The 18,881-nt window shown below is 46.9% G+C and overlaps 1 protein-coding gene across 1 annotated transcript in view; it reads right to left on the bottom strand.

Annotated features, from left to right (window-relative positions):
• Pde10a (phosphodiesterase 10A) overlaps positions 1–18,881 on the bottom strand; it is a 522,815-nt gene that overhangs the window by 310,996 nt on the left and 192,938 nt on the right. The gene's annotated exons all lie outside the window — the stretch shown is intronic.

Below are 18,881 nucleotides of genomic sequence, written 5' to 3'. Positions count from 1 at the left end.
TACAAAGGAATTGGACAGAATGGCACTCTGCTTCTCAAGATGCTCAGGGACAGTGGGGCTAAGGGACAGAGCTCAGATGCAACATGAGTTCCACCTAGAACTTGTGCTCATCCACACAGAAGAGGTTTCTCGCCTCCCAGCAGCTGGGGTCTGAAGCCAGAGGTCAGCGTGCACTGCAGAGACAGTGGCCAAGGGAAGCAAGCGAGCAGGACAACCCGGAGAGGGAGAGGGAAGGGACGGCCAGAAACTGGGCAGCAGGAGGCCCGGGGCCGCAGGTGAGCCAGGGTGCAGCCTGGCAGGGGGAGCAGAACCCAGGGTGTCGGACAGCTGCTCCCAGGGAGGCACCGGGAGCTGCAGGAACTTCAGATAATGAAGCTCAGAGCAGCGTGGAGACTGTGCGCTAGCTCTGCGGCAGCCGCTGGGGGGGGGGGGGGATAATCAGGCCTGGCTGGAAAACCAAACACATAGTAAAGCAGGGCTACATTAATTTCAAGGAAAGTTAAAATTATTTAAGGGAAAACAATGGAATCTGATACCCCATTTGGCTCAAGAATGAGGAATGTTCACATTAATGCAAATGCTGTGGCCTTTGCCAATTGATGGAATGCCACACTGAGCCATGGGGTGTGTGCAGGACTTCGGTCCTCTGTTCTGACAGAAACGATTATGACATCTAAAAGACAAAGAAGTCCATCTGGAGCTGTGGCTCAGAGGTAGAGCGCTCGCCTAGCATGCGTGAGCCACTGGGTTTGATCCTCAGCACCATATAGAAATAAAATAAAGAGATTGCATCCACTAAAAAATGAATATCTAGAAAAAAAAGACCAAGAAGTCACCAAGAAATAGTCATATAATTTATAACCCAGAAAGAAGGAAATGACAGTTGGAAAGTGTAGAAGCAGAGGCAGAGGCTCAGAATGTCTCTGTCTTGGGTGCAAGAGAAAGACAGGGCCAGGGTGGGAGGGAAGCGCTAGTATCTTGATCTAGGCACTTCAGCATGGCTTGGCTTTTAAAAATGGTCTTATCATGCTTTGGGGGCATTTAGGGCCCAGCTATGTTCTTTTGAATTTCAACATGCCCTACTCTCAAGGGCACTGCTAGTTGAGCAAAGCCCCAGTGTGCGAGTCAGAGGAAGGTGCTCCCGCTTTGGGCAGAAGCAGCCCAGGCCAGCACACGTGCTTCTTGAGAGCTGAATGGGCGGGTTTCAGCCCCCTGGCCACGTTGACTGGGCCCAGAGTGCAAGGTGCAGCTCACGGGAGCCTTCTCCAGTGCTGTGGACTAAGAGGAGGAGAGGAGCCAGAGGAAGAAGCAAAAGAATCAGAACCAAGAGAAGCCATCTGGAATTCTCCTAGGATCAAGTGTCAAATCATAAAATGTCCTGAGAAAATGTTTTCCAAATTTTGGTATGAGTGTGAACACCTGAAAAATATATATAACAACTGACATGAATACCAATCTAATGCCCTGAGAAACATTCTCAAATAATCCAGGATTTGACTAATAGACACTTATTGTTAGGAAAGAAGGCACAGCTAGGTATTTTAGGCACTCTTAATTTAATATGAAGCAGTGCTGTGACGAGATTGCTAAGAGGTAGAGAGTGCTAATGTGATTTTAGATGAATGAATGCAAGTCCAGTCTCTAAACATGACAGATGGTCCTGGCCACGGATTCAGTGTGATCCTCAGTTCCAGGTCCTGAGAGTCAGAGGAGGTCCACAGTGTCCACAGATTGGGAAGTAATTTTAAGTAAGAAAGACTCTCAAACATGGCAAAGAAAGTCACACTGAGAGGGTGTATGGAGAGCTTTCTGCAAATGGTCTCAGGAATTAAGAGCATCATACAGAACAACCATATGTTAGACCTTTCTTAAATGGAGAGGGTTAAATAGAGATTGAAGCAATATAAACAAGGATTTACAAAATCAAATTGAGTGGTTAAAAAATAAAATGTGTAACTTAGTACCATTGGGGTTAAAACTGGCCCCTGTGGGTTGGGACAAGAATGCAGATTATCCAGGCCTTCTGTGCCTTGGCAAAGACCAGTTTCCAGTGTGAAGTGTTTACGATTTAAGGCATTTATCACTTCCTGAACCTTGAGCTGTGAAAATTACATTTCAAAAAATATTCAATTTGGGTATTTGGTGAGGAATTATTTCATTTCCAATCCAATTCATTACTTCTTAACTTGAAAACACTGTGTTGCTTTTTATTTGCTTCAAGGAAAATGGTATTTTGGGGTCTGTAGTTAAGCCCCTAGAGAATGCTGGGAAAGACAGGAGACTTGAACTTCCTCCCTGCTCGGGGGAATGTCATGCCTCCAACTTCCTGTCAAGACTCTAAGTGCCATTTACAGCCCGTGACATCACAAGTGGTTCCAGATTCCATCAGGGCCCACGATGCATGAAAAAGCAATAGAATCCAGATGCTTTTTCTGGGAAACAGTTCCTCCGCAGGAAAAGTAAACAGAACAAGAAGGATACTCACTGACTTCCCCTGTGACGTTCATTCACAAACCAGACCTTGGTGTCTCTGCATTCAGCAAGTGCTCAATTCCCACATGCAGATAGACAGCCTGTACGAACATTACCCATCTCACAGATGGATGCTCTTCTTCTTTTAATTAATTCAATGATTGTAATATTTTCAATGATGTAAAGTGAATGCAGTCTAAAAAAGATATGGATAAAGAAATTGAGACTAATACCATGTCCTTGGCTGCATTCACTATCATCTGGGCAAAATAGAAGGCAGATACTCTCCTAATGCAAATTCTGCCCCACACATTTATAAGCATGACACATGGTTTATATGGCCAATTTTAACTCATACTCATGGTAGAACATTGCCAGATAAAATAAGGTACTTGTATAGCCTGGTACTGACATGTAGGTATGTTTATACAAAGTTTAGTGACTTTACTTTTACTGAGCATGTTAAAATATCAGGCTTAATGCTGTTGTCCTTTTCTGGATAAAACAGCATAAAGATCTATAGATTTTAATAAACCCCATCTTAAAATTTGTACCCAAAGTATGGATTTTGCATCTAGGAGCTTAATTTGAACTGTTTTTGCTTGAATTCAACATAATAAAAAATCCTATCCTATTCATAACAATCAACTTTTGAACCCACCATCATAAGCGCCCTGTGCTTTACAAACGGGCCTTGGCCTCCGGCCTCTGGTCACTGACAGCCCAGTTGGGGCAAGAGTCCACATAGCTTTCATGAAAGAAGAGCAAATTATTTCAAAGCCAAGGTAGTGATGGTCATGTAGCCACATGGACCAGGGGATGGTGGGGGTATAGAGCAGACACTGAAAAGCTGCAGAACTCTGACCTGAACCGAAATTCAGATTCTGAGGTTTCCATTTGATGATCCCTAGCAATTTGCTTTTGCTCCTTTGGTCAGTTCTTTAATTTTTTCCATAGGTGGGGAAGCACATGCTGTCACATATGCTGCAGAACAGCAAGGTCCTGTGGTCCTGTTTCCCATGAAATTCCACCTGCTCACACCCAAGACAGACAGGAAGTGGCAACACTGGAATTCCCACTCCTGTCTGTCACCATAGGGAGCCTGTGCCGGGCTGTGTGAATCCTGAACCTCACAGGGCACAAAACAGAGCATGGTTTGCCATGGCCGCTAGCAATTATGTACTTAAATTCTGCACTTCATGAACAGGAGGAAAATGAATAATAGTCAACCCCTTCCAGGAAAGTGAGTGGGTACAAAATTTCAACTACCTCATTTTGAGTTCTTGTTTCTGATTGGTTGCTATCAACTGGTTTCCCAAATATTAAATCCAGTTTTGAAGATATGTGGATAAACAAGGAATAAAATAAAGGTTTGATTATTTCTTAATTCTCCCTTGAAAGTAAATCTAAATTTTATTCCAATAACATCCCCCTGCGCAATCACTGCTGAGAAAAGTGAACAGAGTATTTCACTCAAAAGCCCAGCAGTAAGTTACGAGAGATGTTCTAGAATCAGGGTCCTTAGGATGGCCCTAGTGTGCTACAGTTTAGAGTGTGCAGTGGGCAGCTCATCAAAATTAAGAGGACCGCACTTTGGTCAGTGGTAACACAGGTGAGCAACCGTCACTGTGAACCAGGCAGGGTGCACACTGAGCAGATCTCAGGCTGGGGACTCTTTGCCATATGTTTACTATGCCAAGTTGGAGAGCTCATTTAAACTCAGAATCAAGGTGTTAGAGTTGGAAAAGATGGTAGAAGTTCCATTGGCTAATCTCAGGGCTCATTATGGAATGAGGTTTTAAAATCTTTCCTACTCTCCTCAGGCTGTCAAGACTAAGAAGGTTGCCCTACAGGAGAAAATGCAGCAAGGAGATCAGCAGAGTTACACAAAAGTGAAATCCACTGTTCCTCCTATTACCATTGTCATGACAGACCCACAGGCAGACGGCGAGACTTCAGGAGTGACCAGGTAAAAGTCAGGCTTGCCATTTTGTCTTACCCCAAACCAGAAGGGCTACTTTCTGATATCCTGTGGGCTTTGCGGGTCACTGGGTCTTTGAATGTGCCAAATGTATTTTCAAAGTCCCTTTACCACATCTGCCTTCTAATGATCACAAGAGTCATTAATGAAAGTTTGCTCACATTTCCTCATCTACTGGGAAAGGCTGCAATGAGTCTGCTGATGTGGCCAGTGATTATGTGGAAGGAAAATCAGACTGGGAACCTCAGGAGGCCTTCAGGCAGGGAAGCATTTGCAAGTCATGCTGCTGTCCACGACCCTGCTCCCAGGTTGTCTCTCCCCTGCCACAGAAGCAGTTCCCTCGTGGCAGCACAGACAGAGACAGTGGCCATGTGGTTGACTTGGTTTCCTCCTCCTGAGCAGTCTCAGAATCTGGGGGGCCCATGGAGACAGAGGGGAGGAGCTGGACCCAGTGGGCCTGGTCTTCATGCCTGTCTCTGGGGCTCCTTCTTCTTTGGGGCTCCTTCTCCTGAAATGTGCATTGCTTTTGCCCTGGCCAGAAACCTTGCCATTTTTATTTATCCCCTCCTTCCAGTGCCACCTCTGTCTTCTCCTCCGTCGCATTCTTCTGTTGCTTTCCACAAAGACACATTCTCTGTTTTGGGGGCATTTCCAACTTTTCACCTCCAACTCCACGCCATCCTCTGCAAACATGCCACCTGACAGCTGAAGGAGCCCACTTGGGCTCGGTGGCTCTGACGGGCTACCCACAGGGGGCAGAGGGGTAGAGCAGTTGGCCCAGCCCTTCCTGAGGGGCATATGCTGGGTGCTAATGGAGCTGACGCCTCTGCACGTCCACAGGTGTGTGCTCTGTGGAGTTGCTGTGTACACACCAGTGAGGACAGGAGCGTGAGGCGCATCCTTAGGTAGGATGAGTTAAGGGGACTTGGAGGAGCAAAGCCAGCCTTTCCACCAGAACACTCGTTTCCTGACTGTCCCAGTCTTGGAAGAAGCGGAGAGGAAGAAGGAGAACCAGTAGCCCCCTCTTTAGAGCAAGTGAATAAAGAATTGAGAAGCATTTTACAGAATTTGAAAAGCACCAACATTGAGGAAAAAAAATGTAAAGAGGAAAGATTTTAAAGTTTTCCTTGGGAAAAGAATGGCTCTGGATAGTTTTATGGTGCTACAGTTTGGATCTTGTCTCCCAAAGACTCATGTTCTAAAGACCTGCTTCCTAACCCCAGAGGCTAGTGGGAGGTGGTGGCACCCTCAGAGGTGGGACTATTGGTAGGTCTTTGGGGGACTTGCCCTTTAGGGGATACCGGACCTCAGCTCCCCCTGAGAGTGTTTGTTATAATAATGGAAAACTGACGGACACATATGGAAATCTTCAGAATTTTACATTAGTAATAAACATAGCTGGTCCTACCAGTAAGCAAAATAGATGACTAATCCCATGATATAATTTTAAACAACGTCAGCAAAAACCTGCCAGGAAGAGCTTTGGTGCCGAGCTCAAGGGCCGGGTGGGAGCAGAGCCGTGACGCAGATGTCAGCTCCCTGCAGCTAATAAGCACCATGTTGGAATGGTCTCTGCCGGTTCCTCTGTAAGGGCAGGAGGGCTGCCCATGGCTAGCTCCCACACAGCACCGGAAACCAGCTTCCCTGGCAGACCTGACGCTCACCACATTGGGGGCCCCGGATGACACAGGATGTCCTGGACATGCAGTGCTCTCTTTTACAGGGACAGTTGGCTACCAGGGGGAAACGAGCTTTGATTTCCCTTTGGGAGAGGCTCTTCCTCACACCTGTGACCAAACTGGAGATTACAGAGAGGCCTGAATGTGTCCAAACAAAACAGAGAGCAACCCAGAGGACAGACAGGCCAGAGTGGCTGCAATCTAGCGCAAAGCCACCGTCATTTCCAATGGAGGGCTCTTGCATGGGCCTGGGAAGAAGGAGTGTGTTGCACACATGTGTGCCCCCACCGCCCTGCTGCTCTGGGCAAAGTGCCCTCTGCTCTGTCCCTGATGGGCCGCTTTTCATGGAGATGACCACACAGGAAACAGCATGGGATTGGCTTCAGACAGTGGCTCTGGCCAATGGGTGTCCTGTCTCAGGCCTTCTCCAGAGGCCGTGCTGTGTTCTCCCAGCACCTTGCACACTGAGGTTGGGGCCACCCTGCACTGCACCTGGTGCCACGGTCCTAACTCAGGAGCCTCCATCAGAGTCCAGCGTGCAGAGCCCGTCAGAGGAATCAGACGGCCACCCAGCAAATGGTGGGCTCAGGCCTTGCCAGGACGAGGTGCCTGCCCCTATTCTTGCTTCTCTTTGAAGAGTGTTCAGGGTTGGGGGATCACTAAGAGAAAGGTGACCCCAAATGACATGGAGCGCAGGAGAGGTCTCAGGAAGTGGGTGACTCACAGGTATTTCCCTAAGGCTGACGCCACCAGGGGCTACTCAAGAACTGGAGATGTCAGCAGGGGAGGAAGACGGCCAGGAGAGCGTAGATTACTAAAGAGTGAATAAATCATGTGTGTTCTTGTCCAGTGACTTGATTCATTGAGAGGAAAATTCCTAGTGTGCTTGTTTGTTTAATGAGACATCACTCGAATAACCCATGAAAATGAAAAGTGAGGACTTTTTAATTTTGCCCAACTGCTTTTCATCGTAGACTGCCGAAAGGGACCAAAATTCAATGCTGCTTTGTAAGTTTGAAAAATGAGATGAAGGGGGAAGGAAAAGGGGAAATGGGTTCAAATCATTTTATTCCTCAGAAAGAAAACTGGGTCTTGGTTCTTAGTAGAAAACTAGGAAAAAATCCAACAGTCCAAAGCCCTTCCCGGTCCCCCCACTGTTCAGGTGAAGTGAGAGTGGTGAGGGGCAGCCCAGGAATCCCACCGTGCTCCTGCGCTGTGATGCCCCGCCTGAAGGGAAAGATGTCCAGGGCAGAGCAGGCTGCACTGTCATCCCCCTCCCTGGTCCTGCGTGGAAGCAGCACACTCTGGGTCTGCGGCTGCTCTTTGCCGCCACCCTCCAAGCAACTTCTGATGCAAAGCAGGGACCACCAGACCCTGTGCTGCGCTGCCCGGAGACCTGCTCCTGAGCCAGTTCCTAACACTCCCCTTTCACTACACCCTCGGGGCACGGCGCTGGCCAGACTCAAACACTGGCTTTCCTGCTTCCATTTGGAGTTTGCCAGAAAGAATGCGCATGTTGAGAAATGGGCCATTTAAAGAGAAAGAATCCATCGGCAATTCCAACCTACAGTTTACCATGCAGAACTGGCCCCTGGAGATGGTAACATGAGAGTGACCACAAACACATCAGAAGGGTTGGGAGGTCAAGAAGGGATGGTGAGGGTGACGACATGTTTAGGCAAACACACCTTTGAAGCCATCTGAAATATAAGTGAGGCCCAAGGAAATACGAAAAGCCGACGCAGCACAACAGCAGACACCACATGGCATGGGCTGTGGCCCTGGCTCTTCTGAGATGCCATTTATTGGCTGATTACATTATGTAAGAGCTACAGGTATTTAATAGAGGAGGAACCGTCACGTGAAATTGAACTAATTAAGAACAGATTAGTAAAAATTGATAAAATTCCCACCTTCCTGGGAAACTTGATTGTTTCCCAGTGAAATTGAATATCAGTCTCTTTCATCTAGAAATATCCCCAAAACATATCAGAGATTTTTCACTTGATTTCATCCTATTGCTTACATGCTGAACAGAAAAAAAGAAAAGATAAACATTTCTGGTTAAATTACTTGAAGTCACCTTCTCAGTTGGAAGTCTGGTTTTGAAAAGCTCCTCCTGGATATAGGGAACTATAGTGACAAAATCATAAATAAGCACTACCTTTCCTTACCACTAGGAGGCAGCAGCCAAAAACTCACCCAACTTGGGCACCAGGTTGAGTTACCTGTGGGCCCAGCCACATGGATCCAAGTTCTGGTGGATCCGTGCATCGGTGAGTGTGGATCAAATATCACCTTGGGTATTTTAGATCCATATACTTGGCCCACAGGAGTAATTACTTTGGAGGTGAGACTTTTAAAAAATTTTTGGAAGAGCCAGTATAGAGAGTCCTTGGATCTGTTATCAAATAAACAGATGGATTGCTAGGCAGAAAAGAAAACCACCCAGGCTATTCTGAAGGGCAGAATCAGATGACTGCAGACGTCTCGGTGACAGTGCCACCTGGAAAACAATGGGGTAGTTTCTACTGTTTCTGTAGAAGAATGCCGCGTGCTGTCAAACTGTCTTCCAAATGCACCTGGAAGTCTTGCACACATGAAAGACACATGTCCCTGATATATCTTTCTTGAAAAGGTGACAAAAGAAGAGAAGCAAAACACCAAAACCTCAAGACACATTTAAAATACGGCTGGAAACGCGGAGGTGGGGCACGCCCCCTCCCTGGGCTTCAGCATCCCTGCCCATTTCCTCAGTCTGACCTAAGCCACGTGGCTGGACTCAAAGCCCATCTTCTCCCAAGTCGTTCCTTAGTCCTGGCTCTGCCCATCAAGCAGACCACGTCCTCTGATCCCAGCGTCATCCGTGTTCTTGTGGACGCACACACAGGTGCCAGCACATGCATGTCTGAAGAGGACCCTGGTACTGCGGAGCCCGTGTGCACACGCCAAGCCAGTGCAGCTGCCACGCTCTGCTGCAACAGCCCCTGGCTGTGGCCTGCCTTCCCGAGAGGGACCCCCATCCCGTGGCCCCTGGAGGTGCCGCAGACAACACGGAGGGGAAACACCAAGCAAGGACGTGGGAAAGCACAGGGCCTGTGCAGTGCTGGCCAGAGCCATGGGGAGCAGGCGGGGCTGGTGCTCAGAGGGTGGTTCAGGGCAGCTGAACAGAGCCGGGAGGAACAGAGGAGGCCAGTGCTGTGTGGGAGGTGGTCCAGCCGAAGCCCCCCGCCCCAAGGCAGACTTGGCCTCCAAGCTGAGGACTAGCAGAGAGCCAAGGGCGGAGCCCAGGAGCAGGGGGCAGAGTGGCTTCCTGCGCTGCGCTGCGTGTGTCGCTGGGGGAAAGGGATAGCGGACTTGCTGCCGTCAACAGGCGGTAATTTTATAAAGAGAAACCTAATTGCAATTTTAAAACAAGAACATGAAATCGATAGATAACAACTGCCATTGGGATCACAATCTGAGTGTGTCTTAGAGATAATTCTGTCCAAGCCCATTGCTCGCAGTTCCATATTCAACCTTCAAAGCCAAAGTTGCCTGGTTCGAATCCTGGCTGTGCCACTAAGGAAGAGGGTGGCACTGGGTGAGCTTCTGGACCTTCCTGGGCCTATTTCCTCATGGCAGTGTGGGGACAGGCCAGTGCTGCAGGGCTGTGAGCACAGGTCTCAGGCACCGGGGATGGGGCCAGCTCTCGGTAAGCAGTTGGTTATCAAGCAGGGTCAGCAAAGTTCCACGTTTTCTCTTAAGTTTTCACCAATGTCAAGAACCAAGGTCAGAAGCAGCCAAATAAAGGTCTCAATGTTTTGAAGAAAGCTCCCATTGAGGACGTCCCCATGCAGTTCAGATCCCTTCATGTGACACAAAATGAACTGTCTTGGATTTGCTTCTGGCAGGGAACACTAGTTCTTGTGTCAGAGGATGGCCCTGCCCCAAGCCTGCTGCAGGTGCAGCTCCGAGTAAGCCCTTCCTTCTGAATGAATCTGCGTGCGCTCTTCTCCTTTCTGCCGTGACTGCTGGGACACTTGAAGGCAAAGTTTGCCCAGTGGGAGCAGCTGGACCTCACCCCAGCTTCCTGGCAGCGCTAACTATCCCTCGGACGGCTTTGAGCATCGCTGACATGATCTTGATGCTTTGAGCTAACTTGGAATGTCAGCCAGGAAGACCTTCAGACCCTTGGGTCGCAGCCTTGTAGGTGGGCTGGCCCTGGGGCAGTGTGCAGAGGGGCTTGCTTCTCGGTCACCAGTAAGGTCTGTTGGTTTCTGGATTGTCCCCTCCCTGAGGGATCCAAGAGTCACACCAGCACTCAGCCTTTCTGGGCAACCCCAGGGATGAGACAGCACAAACGCCCATCAGCTCTAGCTCCAGTTAGCAGTCCAGCTTTCCCCATCAGGACCTCCCAGGGCACCAGCTTCACCCTGGTGGGTGCCACCTACCTGCTGATCACTGTGGGCAGCTGCCCCTCCTGAGTCAGGGCTCCCCCTTCCTTCTGCAAGGCCCCCTCTCAGGCCCAGAGGAACAACTGCCCAAGGCTCTCCCTGCTCCAGAAGTGGCCTGGCCTCACATGGCCGACACTGCTTAGTCACAGCCCTGGACATGTTAGCGTCTCAGCAGCTTCCTTGCTGCGTGGACCCTAGTGGGGCCTGTCCTCATCTGCTGAGAGCCTCACTAGCCATGCCCCACCAGCACCCGGGGGGACAAACATCAGCTAGAGCCTGGAATGGTCCATTTCTTCCCTGAAGAATATCTAGGATGGGAATTCACTCCCTCCATACCTCATCTGAAACTGGAAACCACTTTCTCATGCTGGGCAAGGAGGGAAAGAGCCTCCCGTTCTTCCTGTGGCACTCACAGAACTTGGCACTCGTGGACAACCTGACACTCTTCAGGGTCACTGCAGTTGGGCCACTTGGTCTTCATTTTCCATGAAGCAGACTTTTTACTAAAAACGAACTCCCACAGTATGCAGAGGTGTCGGGTAAGCAGCAATGTCTGCAGAGTGCTCAGAGCTCTCTGAACATAAAGCGCAGAAGAAGAATGGAGCAGAGCACGTTATTATTCTCACCCAGAGTGGGTGGAATTGCAAAGAGAAATCATGTCAAAGATGTAAGGAAACTTAAAAGTCTGAGACTTTAAAAGGCTGGGATTATTAAAACACCCAGCTGTTTGACAGGAGAAAATTAAACTGTTCTCCCGTCTCAAAAGATATAATGCCACTTTCTCATTACTTACCGAACCCCACGTCTCTTCTTCCTGCACTAAGCTTTCACTGAAGCCAAGAAAGCTCCACGGACAAAAAATGACTGTATAGGTTTGCCCTAAAGTGACAAGCGGGCCCAGGAAAAAGGGACGTGCCATCTTGTCAACATGAGAACCTGTAGTTACAGCTGTGGGTAGAATCCAAAGCTCACCGTCCCTGCACCCTGCTGACTCTGAATTCCTGTTCATAGACGTGGTATGTGGCTCTGGGTCCTGGCAAGGTGGGTGATGGTCTGCATTTCTGTGGGAAAGGAAACGAGAAGGATCTACCCCTGGACAAGAAACCCTGCAAAAGAGCAGCTCTCCCCTGGGTCTCTCGGTGGCAAGAAAGGCTTCAGGAACAACACAAAGCTGGGCCTCCCTTGTCGGAACCTGACTGCTCCTGCCCTGCATGGGACCCACAGGCTGGGAAACAGAGCAGCCTAGGAGGGATGTCAGAGGGACTCCCGGGCCACCTGCCAGGAACAGAAGCAAGTTCATCTGGAGGGACTTGCCACCATCTGCACCCCACTTACCTCCCACAGAAAAACACGTCAAAGGGAACGGTGACACAACAGGAGGGAAATGCATATGATTGTGCATATACAGCGCACAGGAGCACCCGCCTTCAGCTTCGGAGGCCACAACAGCAAGACACCCTGAGCTCATTGGAATTCGTAGGCAAAAAAGGATTTAAAGCCTTAATCAAAGAACAAAACACTATGAGAAAAAGGACACACAGGTTTGAAGAAGAGCCAAATAGTAGCTGTCTAAATAAAGTGATTATAAAAATATAGTCACTGACAACTTTAAAAACCGAGGTCAGTGGGCACGATTGAGGAGAGAGTCTCAGTGAACTGGAAGGTAGAACTGAGGACTGCCCAGAATACAGCCCCGTGAAGAGCTGGAAATGGGGAGGAAAGGTGGGCACAGGAACACAGAGGAAGAGCATCTGGAGTGTCAGCCAGAGCCCCAGAAGGAGGGTAAACAGAACGTGACTCATGGAATTCGCCAGTGAATCCCTTAGGTCTTGGGCTTTGGGGGAGATCAGGATGAAACAAGGAAGCCCGATCCTGCCAATACCACCTTGTACACTAACACAGTCCCAGCCAGAGCAAGAGAAAGAAGGAAAAAGACCCGGCTGGGGTGCAGCGCAGTGGTAGAAAGCTCGCCTAGCACGTACGAGGCACTGGGCTTGAGCCTCAGTGCCACAGAGAAACGAACAAATAAAACGAAGGTGTGGTGTCCATCTACAACTGGAAAAAAAAGGAAAAATAACTAAAAAGGCATCCTAATGAGAAAATTAGCTCTGTTTACAGATGTCGTGATCTTATGATCAGAAAATCCCTAACAACTCCACAAAAACGCTTATTTGAACTAAAAATTCAGTAAGATTGTACGATCTAAAGTCAACATAAAAAGTCAGTTGCATTTGTATACACTGAAAACAAACTATCAAAAACAGGAATTAAGGAGAAAACATCATTTATATTAGCATTTAAGAAATACTTAGGAATGAATTTAACCAGTAAGATGAAAGATCTGTATAATTAAAACTATAAAACAGTAAGATGAAAGACAACAAAGAGGTCATAAGTAAATAGAAAAATATTCCATGTTCGTGGATCAGAAACATTAAACTTGTTAAATGTCCATTTTACTCAAAGTGATCTTCGGATTCAATGCAATCCCCCTCAATATTTCCATGGCATTTTCCACAGAAATGGGGTATCCTAAAATAAATATGAAACCACAAATAACTACTAAAAACCAGTACTGTCTTGATCATGAAGAACTGGAAAAGAACAGGAAGTGGAAGGCATTACCCTACTTGAAGGTTTTTCAAAGTGTTCTGCAAAATGTAATTAGCAAATGAATATCACGCTGGTATGAAAACTGACAAACATCAGTGGAACCGAACAGAGAGTCTGGGAATTAAACCCCTGATTTTATGGCCAGTTGGTCTTTGGCAAAGCGTCGTGAGCACACAACGGGAAAGGTGGATCTCTCCAGCAAGTTATTCTGCAAAATGAGATCCACCGGCAGAAGAATGAAACTGGACACTCATCTCACATCATATACAAAAGTCAATTCAGTCGAATCAAAGACAAACACAAGACCTGAAGTGGTAGAAACTACTAGAAGAAAACATAGGGAAAACCTTCTTGGACCGGACCATACTGTTCTTGGAGGTGACCTCAAAAGCACAGGCAACAAAAATAGAGAGTTAGGATCACATCAAACTGAAAAGCCCATCGAAGGAAGCAAGCCACGGAAGTGGGAAATACTTGGAAACACACACCTGGTAAGGACTTCATGGCCCAAGTGTACAAGAGATTCAGAAACTCACCAGCAAGAAAACAGATAATTTAAAAATGAGCACAGGACCCAAAGAGACATTTCTCAGAAGAATATGTGCAAATGCTAACCAGGTCCATGCAGAAGTGCTCAGTACCATTAATCATCAGGAAAATGCAAACCAAAGCCACCCCTCACACAGTTAGAACTGTGGTTGTCCATCAGAAAAAGGGCTGTGTTAGTGAGAACACGGAGAAGAGGGAGGCCTTGTTCGCTCCTGGTGGGAACGGGAGCTCTACAACCATTACGGATATTATGGAGATTCTGTAAAAGATTTAAAATAGAACCCCCACGGGATCCAGCAATTCCACCACCTAGATGTAGATGCATGTTCAGAGGAAATGGAACCCGTACCCGAAGGAGCTACTGCACACCCCTGTTCACTAAAGCACTTTTGATAATAGCTAAGATGTGGAATCACCCCAAGTGTGTTCACTGACAGGAGAACGGATAAGAAAGCATCACCACACACATGCACACACACACGCACGCATACATACACGCATGCACACGCTAAGATTATTCTGCCTTAAAAACAAAGGAAATGGTCATTTATGACAACACGGATGAACCTGGAGGAACTGATGTTAGGTGAAGTAAGACAGGCACAGAAGGACAGATACCGTCTAATGTCACCCGCGTATGGAATCTAAAAAAGTCAAACTAAAGCAGAGAGTTGAACCGCAGATGCTGGGGTCTGGGGTTAGAGGTACAAAATATCAGTCACTCAGTATCTGGAGACCTAATACGGCAGTGTTTCTATTAATAGTACTGTTTAGTACATTTTTAATTTTCTAAGACATTAAGTGGGTCTTAGATTTTTCAGCACCTGCATGCAAAGGTACTTACGTGATGAGATGTGTATGTTAATTAACTTTATCGGTAATCATCTTACACTATACATATATCAAAACATCACCTTGTACACCTTAAATACATATAAATTTTGTCAATTATACCTCAATGAAACTGGAAAAATATACTGGCAAACATGTACATAAGTCTGAAAAGAATTGCCTGGAATTTAATTATTCATCCAGTTTTGTTTTTACTATTGGCACTATTATATAAAATTGCTAGTTAGTCAAAACAAAAATGAAATAGTGTTTTGCATAAGTTCCAGGGATAAAAATTTAAAAAAATCTGACAAGTTCAAATGTTCACAAAGATCTGTTGGTGGAAGTTTAAATTGATACAATTATTTTTGTGACTGATTTGGCTATAAGTAGTAGAATTGAAATAAAAGCATATCATACTACCCAGCAATCTCCCCATGGATGGGGAAATTTTCAAAATGAATGTCATTTTATAACATTTAAAATTGTGCACAGCAACACTCCCCATTATATAGGGATCTGTACACTAAAACTTTAAAAATACAGATTCGAATGAAAACTGGTAAATCCAGGTTAGTGTGGTTTCTTGTGGAGAAGGAGGGAAGGAAATGAGATTGATTATAGGCATATAAAGGATTTATTTATATGTTTGATGATTTACTTTTTGAAAATAATTGTCAAAGCATGACTTCTAAACTTACAAGCTCAAAACCATAGGCAAAGGGATTTTCCCAGGGAATCTTATTTCAATTTTTCTGATTTTTCTGTTGCAAAGAAGACAGGTTGAGAGAGTAGAATTGATATTGCAATTCAACCTTGGCAGCTGGTGTGAAGAGCAGTGGAACTTACATGAAGCCATCTAAGTGTGTTTGGGACACAAGAATCATCCTGACTCTGGGCACCGACGAGCGCCCAGTACTCGAGTCATTCTCTCCTCTAGCCAGCACCCTCCTCTCACAGGTGCCACTCCTACTCCTCAGGTGTGAGCCTGAGACCCAGAATTAGGTGTCAAAACCTAACTGAACTGGTGCACGGGCCTTCAAAACCCATGCTGACCTCTGAGAGCCGTCTCGAGTCCACAGTGTCCCTTGCAGGCCGGGCATGGGCGGCAGCCACAACACCAGGCGCTGCCTCTACAGCCGCTGCTGGCCACGGTGACACCTCCTTCCCATTGCACTGGCCATCACATAGGAGCCATCACCAGCATCCCCCCATCCCGCAGAGGAGCACTGGAGCACAAGGTGAGCCACTTGGATGAGATTTACCCCAGAAAGCTCCAATTTCTGTGAAAATTTTGAACTTTAAAAAATGCTTTCATTAGGAGTTGGGCTAAAACTCGGTTCTAGGTGGTTATAATTGGACTTGCTCATATAAATATGGGCCTCAACTAATAACTTTGTAAGATTTCTCGTTTCAGAGGTTTGGCAAGAATAAAAATCTTACATAAATTCGTAAACAGGAATAGCGCTGAGGCCTGGTGGTGGGAGTGGCTTGCCCTCAGCTGTAGAGGGAGGCCTGCGTGGCTGTGTGCACATGTTTACCTTGCTTCACTCATGTGTCCGTCGGGCATGGATTAATTAATACTTTGTGGTGGAGATGTCGACTGTGTCCAGGCCTTGATGGCCGTGCTGGGTCCTGGCATCACCTCAGAATTAAAGTACCCAGTGCTTGACCGGAAGCACAAGGTTCGGTGACTTGCAGTGAATGGAGGAGTTCCATTCTGACTCAGCCATCTGACACACGTGTTGACTTTAAGTGCTAACTTGGTCTAAAACTAGCCCCCGGAAGCCCTAGCACTACCAGCAAGCCTCTTACCCGTCAGCTGTGTGTCCAGTGTCAGAGGGAGGTCCTCACATCCGGAGGCAGGGCCTAATGCAACAGCTGGCCCTGGTTGCTGGCCGTCCATTTAGGAGCTCTAGAAGGGGCGTGAACGACTGCAGGTGAGATTCGAACTGCTGACGGCCGGCTTGCCATGGGGTCAGCACAGGAGTTCTCAGGAGAGGCCCCTCCCACAGATGAGGGCCCCTCCATGCCTGTAGCTCTCACCCGGACTGCCACCTCCTGGCACCTGACAGTGCACCCCACTTCTGAGGTCCCTTTTCCTAGTTCAAGACAAAAGCCGGGACTCAGTTCCCATCTGCTGCACTGGGAATTATTAGATAATTGACTCTGAGTGGCCAGCACTTGCAGCCTTTGTCCAGTTAACGCCCCTTCTGGTGTGGCCTTGTCTTTTCACCGGGAAAGAAAATATTGCTAGAAATTTGTTTTAGAGCTTGGTGGCGGGTTCTGCCTGGCACAGAGTGGCCGAGGACACCCAGCACCCCGTTCCCTCTTTCAGCTAACTCCCTTCTTCGTGAGACAAGTGAATCACTCGTTGGTTGAATAAATATTTATTGTGCACTTACTAGATGCTAGTCGCTTTTGCAGGCACTAGAATGAATCCCTTAAACCCTTTGGAGTTATCATACAAATGTTCCCAGATACCCCACTGTGGGGAACCTTTGTATTTTGGAATCATGTCAGACCTACAGGAGAGTTGCAAAACCAGTGCCCAGGGTTTCCACGTGGCCCCACCCTCTCCTCTCCCAACATCTGACACAGCATGGTACAGTTACAAACACCGGGAAGTTACCATTTATGTAGTGCTGATAACCCAACCACAGACATTATTTGGATATCACTTTTTTGAAGTTCTAATTGTTGAAAGTGCCTTGTGCTTGCCTTTGATCTGACATAGCAGCTGCCTGCATTTCTGTCCTCTCCCTGGGGACCACCGAAGGATGGCCCTAGAGGGGACCTGAGTTGTCATCTCACTTGATGGAGCCTCAGCTCCCTCATCCATAAGATGGGTCAGGGGCTTGTAACACAGAGCCTGGAGTTGAGCCCCCTGCAGACTCTGCTCTCCTATCCCTGACCCCCGGGAAGATCACAGGAGGAACAGTTATCAATGGCAGGTAACTCATTTACTAGATCAGCGTCAATTACAGAACTAATTAAGGGAAAGGGCAGGCTTCCAATGGAGGTGTTCTGACCCCCTCGTGAATCTCCATCAGGAAGGTTAGTAAATTATTCTTGTTTTACACATTAAGAAAGGAATCGCCAAAACTTTATCTAAATGAATGTTTCTTACACTGAATAAAAGTGCAGGCTGTGCCACCTGTTTATCTAAGCGCAGGTCCCTGAGGAGCGCATCACCCCAGTGGCCAGAGCTTCCCTGGGCTGAGGCGGCTCCGCACAGAGCCTCAGGGAGAAGCAGGGACGAGGGTGATCTGTTCAAAAAGGGTTTTTTCTTTTCTTTTTTTTCACAGCAGATTTGAAATCTGGGAAAGTGGCAGAAATAATAAAAGGTTAGTTCTAAAATAGCTTATCCATTATTATAAATAGTGATATCTACAGGAAAAGAAATTCTAAATTTGCCTGATTCTTTGGAGCAGACTCTTGAAGCAGAGGAGGTGAACACGGGCATCTCCATGCCTACGGTCCTCAGGAAGCGCCCTGAGGAGCCCACGCTGGCCGTCCTGCCCCTGGGTGTGCGGTTTGGGCCTTCCTGTATTTCTGTGAGCAGAAACAGCGCTGACTGCTTAACACTGTCCATCTCTAACATTCTTTCCTACATTGTTTCAGTTAATGTGACATAAACAACACTGATATCAATATCTCTTTGGGATAAGGGCTGCATATACATTTATAAAACAGAAAAAGCACTAAAAGCAATTCAAAAAATAAATTTGGAAGCAAGATTTGATTTTTTCCTTCAGTTTGAACTCAAACCTCACTGGGGAGTTATTATCCTGCTTGTGGTGGACACCCCTGTTTCACAGCTGCAGTCTGGCTGTGTGGGAATGTGGGTGTTGCCTCAGACTCTGGGTGTGTGAGTGTGCACTGTGATATGTAGCAGAACCTCACCAATGAGAAAAACCTGAATTTTGAAATACCCAGCCCCAGGGTTCGGTTAAGGCACTGTAAACCAGTGTTGCCTTTTTTAAAATTTTGAATTATTTAGTTTTCATAAGTTTCTAGTAGTAATATTCTTGGCCTAAAGGTTACAAATGTTTTTGATTTGAACGTATTATTCTGATTTGCAAGATCATAATTTTTCAGGATGCCTATTTCCTGGTGACCTCTCCAGCACTCAATTTCACTTTTAAAATAATGTTTTCCAGAATTAACAGGAATAAAATTATAGTGAATTGCTGTTTTAATTAGCTTTTATTTAAATACTAGAAAATCTAACCATTTTTCCAAATTCTGAGTTCAATAAAATGATTTCCTGGCATCTGGCCTCAGGATGTGGGGAGATCATGCTGAGCACCTTGGCCG

The sequence above is a fragment of the Marmota marmota genome, unplaced genomic scaffold (genome assembly GCF_001458135.2).
Source record: "Marmota marmota marmota unplaced genomic scaffold, marMar, whole genome shotgun sequence".
NCBI classification, from domain to species: domain Eukaryota; kingdom Metazoa; phylum Chordata; class Mammalia; order Rodentia; family Sciuridae; genus Marmota; species Marmota marmota.
The sequence above is the reverse complement of the archived record's forward strand: the minus strand, read 5'-3'. Positions and strand labels throughout refer to the sequence as shown.